This window comes from Lepisma saccharinum, chromosome 13 (genome assembly GCF_977018435.1).
Source record: "Lepisma saccharinum chromosome 13, izLepSacc3.1, whole genome shotgun sequence".
NCBI lineage: Eukaryota > Metazoa > Arthropoda > Insecta > Zygentoma > Lepismatidae > Lepisma > Lepisma saccharinum.
In genome coordinates this window covers 7,067,451-7,082,213 of record NC_139241.1, presented here as the reverse complement: position 1 = coordinate 7,082,213, position 14,763 = coordinate 7,067,451, and the positions used below count along the sequence as shown (strand labels likewise).

At 35.6% G+C, this 14,763-nt stretch overlaps 1 long non-coding RNA gene across 1 annotated transcript; it reads right to left on the bottom strand.

Moving 5' to 3' along the window:
- Window positions 1–2,508: 2,508 nt before the first annotated feature.
- On the bottom strand, window positions 2,509–7,144 carry LOC145996864 (uncharacterized). The gene is made up of 4 exons (XR_014442821.1): window positions 7,042–7,144; window positions 4,922–5,059; window positions 4,294–4,420; window positions 2,509–2,676 (listed from the first exon to the last, which is right to left on the bottom strand). It is a non-coding gene; the product is annotated as an uncharacterized LOC145996864 (long non-coding RNA).
- Window positions 7,145–14,763: the final 7,619 nt, after the last annotated feature.

The window sequence follows — 14,763 nt, the reverse complement described above, 5'->3', positions numbered from 1 at the left end:
AAAAACATTATTAAGAATAGTCGTTTGTCATTAATAATCTCAATGCACTGTGAAAGTTTGTGAGAAAACCCTTTGCATGTGTTGTTTATTTCATATCATTTATTTCATGACACTTTGTATTTCGAGACTTGAGACGAGACATTCCCTTTTAGAGCGAGACGAGGACGAGAGAGACATTTTAAAAAATGGGAAGGAGACTGAGATACGAAAGAAGCATTTCTACTATACACGAGAACGAGACAACCAATTATTGTCTCACCTCGTCTCCTTACCATCTCTAATTATGAGTTTGCGAGCCGACCAATTAACGCGTTCCGTTAATGAAACGAACTGTCTATTTGCAATACAAAATATATCGTGCTACGTATCTCAATATGCGATATAAAGCTATTCTAATGATTTCCTCGTAATCATTATTCACAAAATAGTTCGATTATTGAAATGTAATGTAGTACAACAGATGCCATGCTCTACGTCGTATATTTACTAATTTCTACAAAATATTTTCATCAATTTATTCTGACCGCACACATAGAAATCAAAGTAGTTGGTAGTCGAAGTGGATGGACGTGCGTGAATAGAGCTGCGCGTTAGCACCCCTCTGCGACCCTGGCATTCTTCTCTCCACAGTCGCTACGTTGCCACATTTTCTGCCAGAGGAATATAGTTTCCCCAGTAGGTCTCCAGGTTGCGATATGTCGAAACCTACAATTACCGGTGTCTCTAACAAAGTGGACGAGATGCACTGTAAAAAGTTGACAGTAAAAAAAACGGTCCAAGACCGTCAATTCTCGCTACCATCCAGATACCGTAAAAAATACGGTGACCGTAAATTTCTTTTTACGGATACCTGTATATTAAACGGTAATATACCGTAATTTTAACAAGTTTGTTTTTTAAAAAATACGGCATAATGCCGTAATTTAAACAATAATTGGCTGTATTTAGATGGAATACCTTTTTGCATAATGTAAAAAATTTTTTGGCCAGACTTAATGCCAAAAAGTTATTTTCACATTACATATTGATGATTGATTTTGTTCTGGCATAGGTATAAAATTTTCAATTTCACTGCCAATGTATGTGCTTAAAACACTCCTTGGCAGCACAGTTCATCGTTTTCCACGATACTAAGGCATTTAGAGAGAATTTTACATTTGCACAACACACAATTGATTAACGTACCCTTGCACAGGTCGACAGTAGTTAGAAAGTAAAAATTACCTGTTTAACTAGGGGGAAATACTGAACTACGAATTACGTATTAGAGCCCCCTTCTGGCTTCTGTAGTGGACTGGTGAGCTAACTCCCATAAAGCTAGATGTGCCAGGTATGAAACCCAGTTCATACATGAGTATCATTGTATTTATTATACCCATTCCATCATTTATAATCATTATCACATTTAACCCAATATGCAGAAAGAAACAAAAAATAATAATAATTACAACTTATTAATTAAATAGCATTTCTATGGCATCCACCAACTCCATAACCAGCAATGACATACATTTTCATTGGACAAAATTAACATGTTCTTGAAGGCAATATTTTAATTATTTTATTAGATACTTCCAGGCCCTCTGATGGCACAATGAAATTATTCTTACCTTGTGATCGAGTCCTGAGTTCAATACCCTGGTGGAGGCATATTGCAATGGTTTGGATTCCACTTCAAAACTGTAGGTCCAGCCCCAATTAGCCTATCTGAACATAAAGTGGACTTGAAACTATACCTCTCCATTTACTACAATATGTATGTGTGCGCGAATGCATTGTAAGGATATGATACATTCACAAAGAAAAACAGTTATGAGGAAAAGGTGAAATATGTTTAAAATCCTTCCAAGCAAAAAACAAATTCTCAGTGTTTTCAGATATTCAGGAACACTGTGAATAACATAAAAGAAAGCAGAAAGGAAAACATAGCCCTCAAACCTTAAAATTTCAATGTTTTAGCATTTATGGAAATACATTTCCATAATGAGACTACTTTGTTAGTACGATAATTATTATTACTTAAATTAAGAAATATTACAAAAATATCTGTAATTGAACTGAAAAAAAATAATTTCACTTCAAGTTCCTCACAATGCAACAAGTAAATCACAAATTGCACTCATAAACACACACAATACTATAATAAGCCGAAGTTTTTCTGTAGGCAAATGATGAATAGATTCTCTCTCCTTGACCATATGAATTCTACAAAAGTCTGAGAAGTTCCTAGATCTGACTTTATTCTCATCTTCAGGGTAAAGGTAAAGAAGTAATTCTAGCCTGAAGATAGTGGCATTATTCTCAAAAGCTCAGAAACAGTTGCAGAACCCACTTGATCGACAGCCCAAGAGAATCAATTCAACATAAAAAATTAATAAATAAATAAGTAAAATAAGATAAAAAACACCTGGATTTTACTGGCATTACTACCAATCTTCTATCCCTATTGGTGCAATCCTCAAATACTTTTCAGTTTTAAAAATGGAATTTTCAAATGTGATATAATAATTCAAATAATATAAATAATTTATTCAAATCAACCAAGTACATAATTATAATTTACTTTTTATTTATTTTCACTTTACACTTGTTTCTTTGCATTTTGTCAAATAATTACTACATTGCACTTGTGCTTTTTTCTTCTTAACTTAGGACCCTTCTGCTGGATTAAATCACCTGGGAAGAAGAAATATACCATTAAGGAATTTGATACAAAACCAAATGCAATTGCAACAGCATAAATTTAAAATTTCATTAATTCTCAAGTAACAGAATAACATTGTCAAAGGTGTTCAGTGGTGCATAAGCTCAGTAGTAGTTTCCCACTGATACAGTTCCCTCAAAAAATAAATACATATGTGGAAAGGTGGCAGAAATTGTCACCATTCCATGAAGGCACATGGTTCCACATTATCTACTGGCTACAGTGGAGATGATGTGATCAGTACCATGTTTCAGCTGTCTCACCCCCTCCCTTCCCAGTTACCCATAGAGTAAACTAATTTGAAAAAGTAACTATACTAACTTAGCTACTAAGCCAGCCCTGGTTTATTTCAGTCTGTAGAGCAATGACATGGTATGCCAAAGAACTTGGTTTGTGTCCTGGTCAAGCCTGAATTTTCTTTGCAAAAATTTCTACGCAGTACATCTCCTATGTGAACCATGACAATCCAGTTAGTAGGGTGTCTTTAATGCCATGAGACAATTGAAGTCTGCATTATGTCAGTTCAAAATAAAGAAGAGAACTTCTTATGTACGTTTTTGCAAGTTTTCATTTTCAGTGTCATTACGAGTATTATTAAAGTGGTTAACAGAAAACAAAACTAAAATTCAAAAAAGCAATGAAACAAGAAATGGAGATACAATAACATGCTGTACTGTAGCCTGCATGTTGAAATGCAATCATGAAAATATGTATTCCATATTTGTTTTTATTTGTAAAATGACATATATCATCATCATCATCATCAGTATTCCACCACGTTTTCCACATTTTTAGAGAAGTTTGCAGATTTCATCCATATATTTAATAGAAACATAATCCATAGTTAATGGAAACATGGTCTCCACTTAACGTTTCATGAAATTTAGTGTATAGCTGTGGTAAATTATGGTATCACAGCACAGGTGGGGCCCAACTTCCACATTGCGCTGTGCCTTCATGTCATGGTGCATGATGGGCTTTATCCTACTTCTGTTCCGTGTGTGCCAAATCATATGGTAAACCCAGTACTGCATTCAGTGTTTAAACCATTCATCTTTTAGATCTTAAGAGACAATACTAACATGAGAAATGACCAATATTATGATTAAATAATAAATGGTACAGTGGAATGCACAAGTATTGGGTCAGCAAATTGTCCATAACAATTTTCATTCATATTTCTCTTGCTTCTTTCGTGTTTTTAGGGACTGACCTTTTATGTATGCAAGTGCTGGTGTAGAAATTTTCAGCAGCTTGTTTGACATTTTGTTTAATTTTTTTAAGCACTCATTTCGTAAAACAAGGGCAATAAACATGGCGATGGACAATTTACTTTGCAATTCTTATCCATCTCATTGTACAACAAACCACATCCATACTGACAAGAAGACTCAAACTCTGAATGTTTGGTGATTAAAGTATGGGTCTAGCACAAAAACCACATTTCCACTGACCCAACCACCTGTTTTATGCACTGAATTGATGTGAATATTTCAGGAGAATTAAAAATATTTTAACTACAAACTTGGAGCTTTTTAATTATTATGTGAAAGTTTGTGCAGTGTTCCATTCACACATGATACACATACCTTTTGCCAAACTCCAATGTGTTGCATACTTGAAATGGATACTGATATAGCATTCAGGAAGCCAAGCATTCTATCAATTCTTGCTCAATTGAAAGCATAATTTCCATGCATTCTATTAGGGACGATCCTGTAATAACAATAATAAATTTAAGAATCTCATTCAAAATATCAAATATATGAACAAAGAAAAAAAACTTGCATTCAGTACACGGAAGGGTTATTTCAAAGAATGTCAATTGGCCCACTTTTAAGGAAAGCCCACCCTGACCTTAAATAGTACAGGAGTTTGTATGATAAATTGGCAGCATTTTTAAAAAAAAGTAAGCCCTGTGTGTTAGTATCAATTCAAGTAATTGTTCAATTCCATGACCCACTCTTTCCACATACAGCCATTCACATGGAAAGTAAAGGTAAAGGGATTGAATAATAGTTGTCAGAACACAAGATTAAAAACTTTCAATAACCTTTACCATGATTTATTTTATTTATCTTTCAAGCTAACTTCCAACCATTGAGTGAGTAACATTTCAAATTTCTTATAAAAACTTATTGGATCCATTTCTAATGGGAGGAGGGGTGGGTATTTTGTTGCTTCAGGTTCTAGTTGACAACATGAAAAGCAACTTACTTGTGGATCTTGTCCAAAAGAGGTTCCAATGCAGTTTCTAGGACCTCCCACAGAAATTTCACAGCTCACTACCCATTGGCACAGTTCTTGGCATATCTTTTACTTTCCAGACTTAAAATCAGAATTTCTCATAAAAACCTGTAATTAAATGAATTTTGAGCATGAAAAACATAAATTATTAACAATTTTGTACAGTTTTAAACTTAATGATAACAATTAAACCATAAATTACCTAAATCTACTGTATTAAACTTATATTGTGTCATTGTTTTGATTACTGGAACTTTAAATCCAAATTTTGTCCAAAATTGCAATTCTTGCGAGAGAAAAAGAATTTTAAATCAGTCATAAGATACCTAATTACAGTTAAATATGCATGAATGCTAATTGTTGCAGTCATAAACAGCTTAAACTTGAAGAGAAATACAAAATAACACCAAGAACTCACATCTTTCATGTCAGTACCACTCAGTTTTTATGTAAAAGTGTCATTCTTGGAAAATGCCGCAAAACCGAAGGAATTTTGAATTATTACAAAAATTTTGCTTTTACTTCACATTATTTGCTTAGAACTAGCAGAAGGATTTTAAGTGGATGCTCAACATGTTATGGAACATCCAAATAGTTAATATTAATGAAAATCAGTGTTGCCATCTAATTTTTTTAGAAAATTCCTCAGTGTTCCGCAGATAAAAATTTCTAAGTTTCAATTTTGTTTTCACATACAAAGTTAAATATAACACCTCCAACTTGTGTAAATGTACACTATTATAATTACTCATAAATTTGTATTTTTAACCATTCACTTGACATTTTGTCAAAGTTATGTAATTCTACTAACCTAAATACAAAATTATGAATAAAATGAACAATATTGGGAGACCAGTTCTTCATTTATAAATCTCCCATGGGATTAAATACTTCTCAACAGATAACCTTAGCTAGATCAAAATATCTTTACTCTGATGGGGTCTAGAACCCAATATTGAATTTTACTATAATTTTGGGACTTTCAGATAAATTTCGGCTAATTTGCATGATTTTTTTTTTCAGTGTACAGGATAGGTGAAGGAATTGCAGCACACCATGTCATTTTTTTCCCGTAAAGCTTTTAAACCCTTTCCTGGAATTATTTATGTGTGGAGGTTCAGGATTAACAGTATCATTCAGTCACTACTGATGAAATCCATACAATTTCAGCCAGTACTTTTAGGCTGTTATGCCAGATGAATAGTTAGGTACCCTTGATTTTCTGTACCACCAAGTGAAAGTTTTTGCATTTTTTATAAAGATTAAGTTGTTTATGTAGCTTTTCTGCTGTTTTTAGCTCAGGGAAATGAGTTATGGTGAAGTAAAGTACCTAGTTTCCTTAGCCTGAAGCAGGGAAGCTCGAAGGCTTTGTGCAAGTGCACCCAAAATATTAATAATAAAAGTCAATAATTGAAAATAAATATTAATTTTACATTTTAAATGTATTATAAAATAAGGTAAATCAAACACGAAGGACTGAAAACTCACAAAACCAAAATAGAAGTGTAACTATTGTTAGTAGTGCTAAGTTTGGTGACGTTATCATTTGCACGTTTTTTAAGCTATTTGAATGTGCATACACCAATTTTGACCAATAAAAAGTTGCGAAAGTACTCCGAGATAGGAGGTTTTTAATTTACGTGAGCTGTGGTTTGGGATCAAATATCGCGGTTGTTCGTGCTTTCCGCGGTTAGAAGCACATTCTATGTTACATAAAACATCAAAACCTGTCAAGTAAGAAAAAATTGTACCTCAGGGACTGTTACTAAACATTTCTACCATCCGTAACTCGGCTATTGCAAGTTTCTGCTTTCAAAAATTTCTGAGTACTACTTGTAAACAACAGACACGCACTTCATATATCGTTTGTATACTACCTAATGAAAGTGACCGGTATTTGCAATGTGGTACATGTGATAAAGGCATCGATAAATTTATATCTTCCACTACACAAGCAAATTGAATAAATGCACGTGGTTTTGGCTTCGTTGAATAGTACAGCAGTACAATAATAATAATATAGCACTAATAAACTGTGTTACAATGAATTTTCATTCCATTATGTTAAAAAATAAAAACATTATACGTACCTTGAGTTATGTAGATTTACTTTCCACGCAGGCATTCGAAGCACAACCATCGATAAAGAAGCACAACACATCAACAAAAACATACGCTTCGGCCATGTTGGCCTGTGAAAGTTGACAAGCGACACAAATGCGCATGCGCGGCTTGGTCTAAAACGGTATGGGAGTATTTCCGATTCCAAGGTCGAGTCCGTAAAATTTTTACGGTAGGATGTATTAAATTTCACGGTAACTTCTAACAGTGTGGGAAAAACAATGAAGTCATTCCAGGAGCTGCTCGATGTGTTGATAGCCCAAAATGGACCAGCACATAGAGATGCCGACCTTCACCAATCTCTCACATGTCTAAGGGAAGAATTTATGGTGTACAAGAAGACAACAAACGATTCCATTGCAGTCCTACGACGAGAGCTGGAAGCTATGGACAAACAAGTACAGAACAACAGTGTCGACATCGACGACCTGGCTCAATATTTAAGAAGGAACTGCATTTTGGTGCACGGAGTCCCCGAAACACCAAACGAGGATGTGGACAGCATCGTCCTCCAGGTGCTACACGACAAACTGAAGTTGCAACACCTGGGACTGGAACACGTCGACCGTTGCCACAGAATTGGTCGTCCAAGGAGATCGGCAGCGGAAGTAATGAGATCCGGAAAACGACCAATTATTGTTAAATTTAGTTACCGCTCCAGAAACGCAGTGTGGAAGGAGAAGCTGTTGAAGAACTCGCCACTGTTAATCACGGAATCACTAACCCCGTACCGGCAGAGGCTACTACAGCTCCATTTACTTGTAGTACACATTCATGAAATCACAAAAAAACATTATAGGAATTTTGTACTATTTTTGTACAATTTTGTACACCAAATCAAAAATTTTGTACAAGTCAAATAACTGAGAAAAATCCAAATCAAAAGTGGTACTACAAGTAAATGCTGTAGTACCACTTTCTAGAATTCCAAAATAAACAGTGCAGGAATTTTGTACTATTTTTGTACAATTTTGTACACCAAATCAAAAATTTTGTACAAGTCAAATAACCGAGAAAAATCAAAATCAAAAGTGGTACTACAAGTAAATGCTGTAGTACCACTTTCTAGAATTCCAAAATAAACAGTGCAGGAATTTTGTACTATTTTTGTACAATTTTGTACACCAAATCAAAAATTTTGTACAAGTCAAATAACCGAGAAAAATCAAAATCAAAAGTGGTAGTACAAGTAAATGCTGTAGTACCACTTTCTAGAATTCCAAAATAAACAGTGCAGGAATTTTGTACTATTTTTGTACAATTTTGTACACCAAATCAAAAATTTTGTACAAGTCAAATAACCGAGAAAAATCAAAATCAAAAGTGGTACTACAAGTAAATGCTTTAGTACATTTTCGAGAATCCGAAAATAAACAGTGCAGGAATTTTGTTCTATTTTTGTACATTTTTGTACATCAAATCAAAAATTTTGTACAAGTCAAATAACCGAGAAAAATCAAAATCAAAAGTGGTACTACAAGTAAATGCTTTAGTACATTTTAGAGAAACCGAATATAAACAGTGCAGGAATTTTGTACTATTTTTGTACAATTTTGTACACCAAATCAAAAATTTTGTACAAGTCAAATAACCGAGAAAAATCAAAATCAAAAGTGGTACTACAAGTAAATGCTGTAGTACCACTTTCTAGAATTCCAAAATAAACAGTGCAGGAATTTTCTACTATTTTTGTACAATTTTGTACACCAAATCAAAAATTTTGTACAAGTCAAATAACCGAGAAAAATCAAAATCAAAAGTGGTACTACAAGTAAATGCTTTAGTACATTTTCGAGAATCCGAAAATAAACAGTGCAGGAATTTTGTACTATTTTTGTACATTTTTGTACATCAAATCAAAAATTTTGTACAAGTCAAATAACCGAGAAAAATCAAAATCAAAAGTGGTACTACAAGTAAATGCTTTAGTACATTTTAGAGAAACCGAATATAAACAGTGCAGGAATTTTGTACTATTTTTGTACAATTTTGTACACCAAATCAAAAATTTTGTACAAGTCAAATAACCGAGAAAAATCAAAATCAAAAGTGGTACTACAGGTAAATGCTGTAGTACCACTTTCTAGAATTCCAAAATAAACAGTGCAGGAATTTTGTACTATTTTTGTACAATTTTGTACACCAAATCAAAAATTTTGTACAAGTCACATAACCGAGAAAAATCAAAATCAAAAGTGGTACTACAAGTAAATGCTTTAGTACATTTTCAAGAATCCGAAAATAAACAGTGCAGGAATTTTGTACTATTTTTGTACAATTTTGTACACCAAATCAAAAATTTTGTACAAGTCAAATAACCGAGAAAAATCAAAATCAAAAGTGGTACTAGAAGTAAATGCTTTAGTACATTTTAGAGAAACCGAATATAAACAGTGCAGGAATTTTGAACTATTTTTGTACAATTTTGTACACCAAATCAAAAATTTGTCTCTCAAATCATCGTACACTTCCCATTCATCATTGAGACGTAGGCAGCAGGCGGTAAAATGACCTAGACTGTCTGTTGAACATGCACCTGTATAGCGAATTACACCTCTGAGATGATATTGTATTCCTTGAATTGTTAGAATCTTTGGTATTTCAGATAATTTGCAGGTAAGCTGTACATTTCTTTCAAAATTTTCTTCAACAACTTCTTCAAAAATATGGTACCGTGAAGGAGTTCGGTTAATAGTACGCAATCCTGCACAAAGAGGGTACTGTGATTCCTCTAGATTTACATAAGCATCATCGTCTGAAAAATCATGAAGTTCCCTTATCTCAGAGCGACACATGTGTGTCCTGCTTCCTGTCAAATCTCTCTCAACTTGTTCCTCAATACTATCTAGTCTGGAAGGTCTACTTATGCTTCATACAGCAATGGGTAAAGACACAGTTTTTCTGGGACATACTGCTGATGAACATAAATGCTTTTCTTCACCAGAAGCCATACCACTCCAAGCATGTTGAATCATCTGCGATATTGGTAATCGCGCGTCCAATGAGGTAATTCCTGCATTCAAAGTTTTGTAGTTTTTCATGAATTCTAGTAATGCTTTCGCACGAAGGCGATATGTATCTGCTGTTGGTCCAAACTTCAACATCTGTGTCACGATGTAGGCAGTATCATTTAATTCAGAATTCTTTAGAATAATTTCATAGTATTTCTGGCTGTCACAATATGCAACACAAGCTAACTGGATAATGGAATCAAATCCACATGTATTCCTTACCATTACTTTCATTTTGCCAAGTTTGACTGGGCGCAAATGACATCTATTTCCATTTTTTAAAATCCCAATTGGCATTGATTTATTAGATGTGCTCATGTTAGTTCGAAGAAGTTCAGTACTATGTTCTAAATATGAAGATCTCGGTCTTAATTTCTCTCCTTGACCTTTCCAGTTTTCAACAGCACAACTTTCTGCCAATTTGTCTGTGTCAATAGTATTAACTGAATTGGAAACTGTACCTTCCAACAAGGTTGGGTTATCATCTCTCTTAGACACTTCTGTTGGGGGTTGTGCATCCTTTCTTTCATGGTCGTGTATTTCTGTTCCTTTTCCAGACGTTCTTATCTGTACTGGATCATGACAATAATTCATATTAGAATCAACACAGTGATCAGGTTTGGAAGTTTGGTATTCTCTTTCTACAAAAAGCGCAGTTTTGCTACTGATCTGCATTACACTCTGGGAGTCATGTTCCAATTTCCGTAACGCAAATGACGAGGCTGCCAACTTCATTGAACCGCTGATGTACTGTATGTGTGTAAGAAGAAAATCATCCAGTCGGGCAGGCAACTTGACATTCTGGAAAACTCTATTCTTTGTATTATTGAAATTGCTTTCTACATGGGCACTGGAAGCTGTCTTTTGACCATAACCGAAATGTGGAACCATGACAGCTGTCCATGTAGGAATAAGGTGGCACAAGTTCAAAATATCAGCTACAATATCTGGCAAATACTGTTGATTTCCTCTGTTCCCATCTTCATTTACATTTCTCTTAACTTTCTCTGCAATCCTTTCTGCCCAGATGCGAAATCCCGCTGCTTTTGGAATTTCACTTTCAACTAGTGGCTCAGGTGGTAAAGACACTTCCGTTTCAGATTGTTCAGGAATATCTATTTCAAACCCGGCAATTCGATGTTGCAAATATAATTTGCTAACTTCGCAATGCGTTTTTTCTCCAGTAACAGTGTTAACACCCTCAGACTCGTTCATTGCAACGGTGAAAATGTGGCTTAAAAGCGTTTCAATGTCATTCAAGTATGTGGATTGAATAACTTGTCCAAGAGATCTTAGATAAAGTTGTCGAGTTCTTCTCAGTTGTCCACGAAGACTTCCGAATTGACTCATGAGTTTGACTACGTGAGACACATCTGATCGTATGAAGCAAGTGGGAAGGCCTTGTAGTTTTTCATCAGGTTCTATGGACATGATCTCTGAACACTTATATAAATACCTAGCAAGGGTCTGAAAGTTTGTAAACGTTTGCACGCAGGCAGACATCAGGGCCTTGGACATATCCGTTATTACCTCCATGGGTACAATTTTACAATCGATCAACCACCGACATAGCCAATGTCTGATAGTCTCTGTGTCATGGCGTTCACTTATCATGTTACAGGCAGGATATTGTTTCTGTTCCTCAGGATAAGGCACCTTTGCTTCATATAGAAATATATTAGAGGACATCCTTTCTTTTGTTCTTTCAAGTTTCTTAACAACACTACCAGTAGCATCAATACATAACTGCGATATATCTGTTGCTTTGAATATTGCCTGTGTAACACACACTTGTTCATGGGACCAGTAATGAACAATGAGCTTATCATATGTCACGTCCTTCAATGACGAACTGTAAGGTTCCATGTACTTCGCAATACATAAAGCCAAAATAGGATTTTCATGCAACCTACTTTTTTTCTTTTCCAAACACTTGGCAATCCTCAGTGCATTTAATGTTGGGATGTGACTGGGTTCAGATTCACCAAATTCAATTGCTGCTTCAGCTTCTTCACACCTAATGGAGACAGCTGACTTATGTTCCTTACATTGTTTTTTGATTGCATCCTTTCTTCTTATTCCCGCTAATTGTCTTTTGTCTTGTTTGGGATGGAGCTGGCGATACTGTCCATTAAAAGTACATTCCATAATTACTTTGCCATTCTTTGGAATGTGATTAATGTTACCTTCAAGAAATGAACCGCACCATCTGCATATACCCGTGATCTTGACATATTGCCGATCATTTTCTGCACAAACTTTTCCCCCAGAAAAAACCATTCTGCATGGGCACCTTGTTTATGCATGAAAATGATCATGAACCTTGTGCGTTCAAACATTCCTCTTCAATACTTGTATTGTTCGTGATGAAGTTCTGCCTTGTGTTTTGCGGTTGTAAGCAACTTCCTCTGGTCCCATTTCCCGCCACTCGTCTGCACTAAACTCAATATTAAATTCCATTGCATAATGACCTAAATCACCAACTCGCTCACTGTCAGGCACCCCACTTAATTTCTTCTGTACTGAGTCTGTAGGTATATCATTCCATTCTGTGTCAGATTCCTCCTCCGAAGAATACACTAAAATGGGTTCTGAAAGATCTAGAAGTTCATGCAAACCGTATCGATTTTGGTAGGTATATGTGTGTAAGGCCTGTGGTGCGGTACTGTACACATCTTTCGCAGCTTCACTTATCCTTTTCCAGACACTGTCGCTTCTAGAAGCAATGTTTCCATTCCCAAGATTAATAGCCTCCTTTTCTGCAAGAAAGAATGGCTTCAACTTGTCAATTGGAATAGAACAGGGCCTTCCACGACGTGGTACTCGTACTTTTGAGACATACGAAATCTGCAAAGATTTTAAATCATGAACCTAAGCATAGGGTAAAAAAGTAATATAAACACGAAACCAAGTTCAGTTCAATCATTTAAATAAGAAATAATTTTGATTTCCACGTTGCAGACAGCACGTTCATGTAGATTGATTGGTTTAGTTTATTTCTCGTCCCTTAAGCACCTTCATGTTGTAATTCCATAGTAGCACATAGTCCACTAAAAATTAGGCTAATCTGGATTGGACCCGAGAACCCGAACCATTGTGCAATATACCTAAATCTGGAATGAAATCCAGGACTCTTTGATTACAAGGCAACAACAGCATCAACATTATTGTCGGGATGCCTTGGTACTTGCTAGAAGTTTACTTGTCAAAATGTAACTTTTCCATGGGACAATATAAAATTGGGTGAGTCAAAAATAAAAATAAAATGAGATCGAATAATGTGGGCTAGAATATAATTTTGGCATGGCATTAATTTACGTGCTCAATCTCAGCTCGATACGTTATCGTTAAGGACTTGACGATTTCGTGACAATCCATTGCCTCATTCAGTTCCATCAATATGGTTAAGGGTTATTGTGGTAAATCTATCTGAGATACAGAATATTTTTTTTTTAAATATTACATCAGATATTCAATTTCTAACATTTCATACAACATAATCATATCTTTTACAAAAATGAAAACCTTCATCTTCATTGATATAAGGGTGAATAGCAGAGAACACAAGCGTGAATAGCAGTGTTGCCCACGAGACGAGACTTTGGCCTGTCTCGTCTCGTCTCGAAAATATTCGTTTGTCTCGGGACACATGATCAATCTCGTCTCGTCTCGAATTTTTAAAAGCCTGTCCCGTGGACAACACTAGTGAATAGCAGAGAACACTCATTAAGATCGTGTAGAGTTTGTAGCGTGCCCGGTATTTGAGTGTGCAATATTCCTTCTTGATTTAGATGTCAAAGCTATATTGTGCTGTACTCTCTCTTGTAGAAGGTTTCTTTCTAGGTTATGGTAAGCAAAGAGGTATACAGCCCATCAATTCTCCTCCTGGGAATGCCCGATTCCCGCTCTGGAAGCGGGATAATATATAATTAATATAAAAGTTCGTAATCAGTACATTTCAGTTGGAACATAATTTATTAATGCCACTTCTTTTCAATGAATATTGGTATGTGAGGCCATTGGCAAGTAGGTCTCATGAACTAGTGCAATTAAATATAATTGAAAATACACTGAAATATAGTAGTTGTGAATGGTGCAGTGCCTCCCAATAGCTAGAAGTGCAGTACATAATCTTTCAGCTAGATCGTAGGCCAAGGGCAATGTAATTGAACATTCTAACTTCTCTCCTAAGCAATTTCGGACATAGAGCTAATTTAAGTCTTACTCTGTAAGCAGAGTAATCTAGATTGTTTTCTAAGTGGCAAGTTCTACAATTAAGTAGGTGCGATGATTGCATGTTTACATGCTAGTAATAAATTGCATAGGTCTACGACCAATATAAACTCGCCTGGGTACCTGGGGGAAACCCTGGGGGGTAAAGGCGGTCAGGGGCGTGGTGCTGATCACATCACCCCCACTCACGACCGGATCAAGAAAGTGTGGGGCGTTACCCCCACACCCCCTATACGCCTTCATGGCGTGGTGCTATGCACAGGGGAGCACTTTACCTTTTTTTACCCCTGTGATCCTGCTAGTACAAGATCGATCGACTCTCGACAAGTGAGACGTGTAAATATCCCATAAATGATGCCCAAAGTTAAATTTAGGTCCCTTATTTTACTTGATGAGTCATCACGTCATACAGTGTACACCATCTGTGGGTGAAAGACGAGGCGCTGT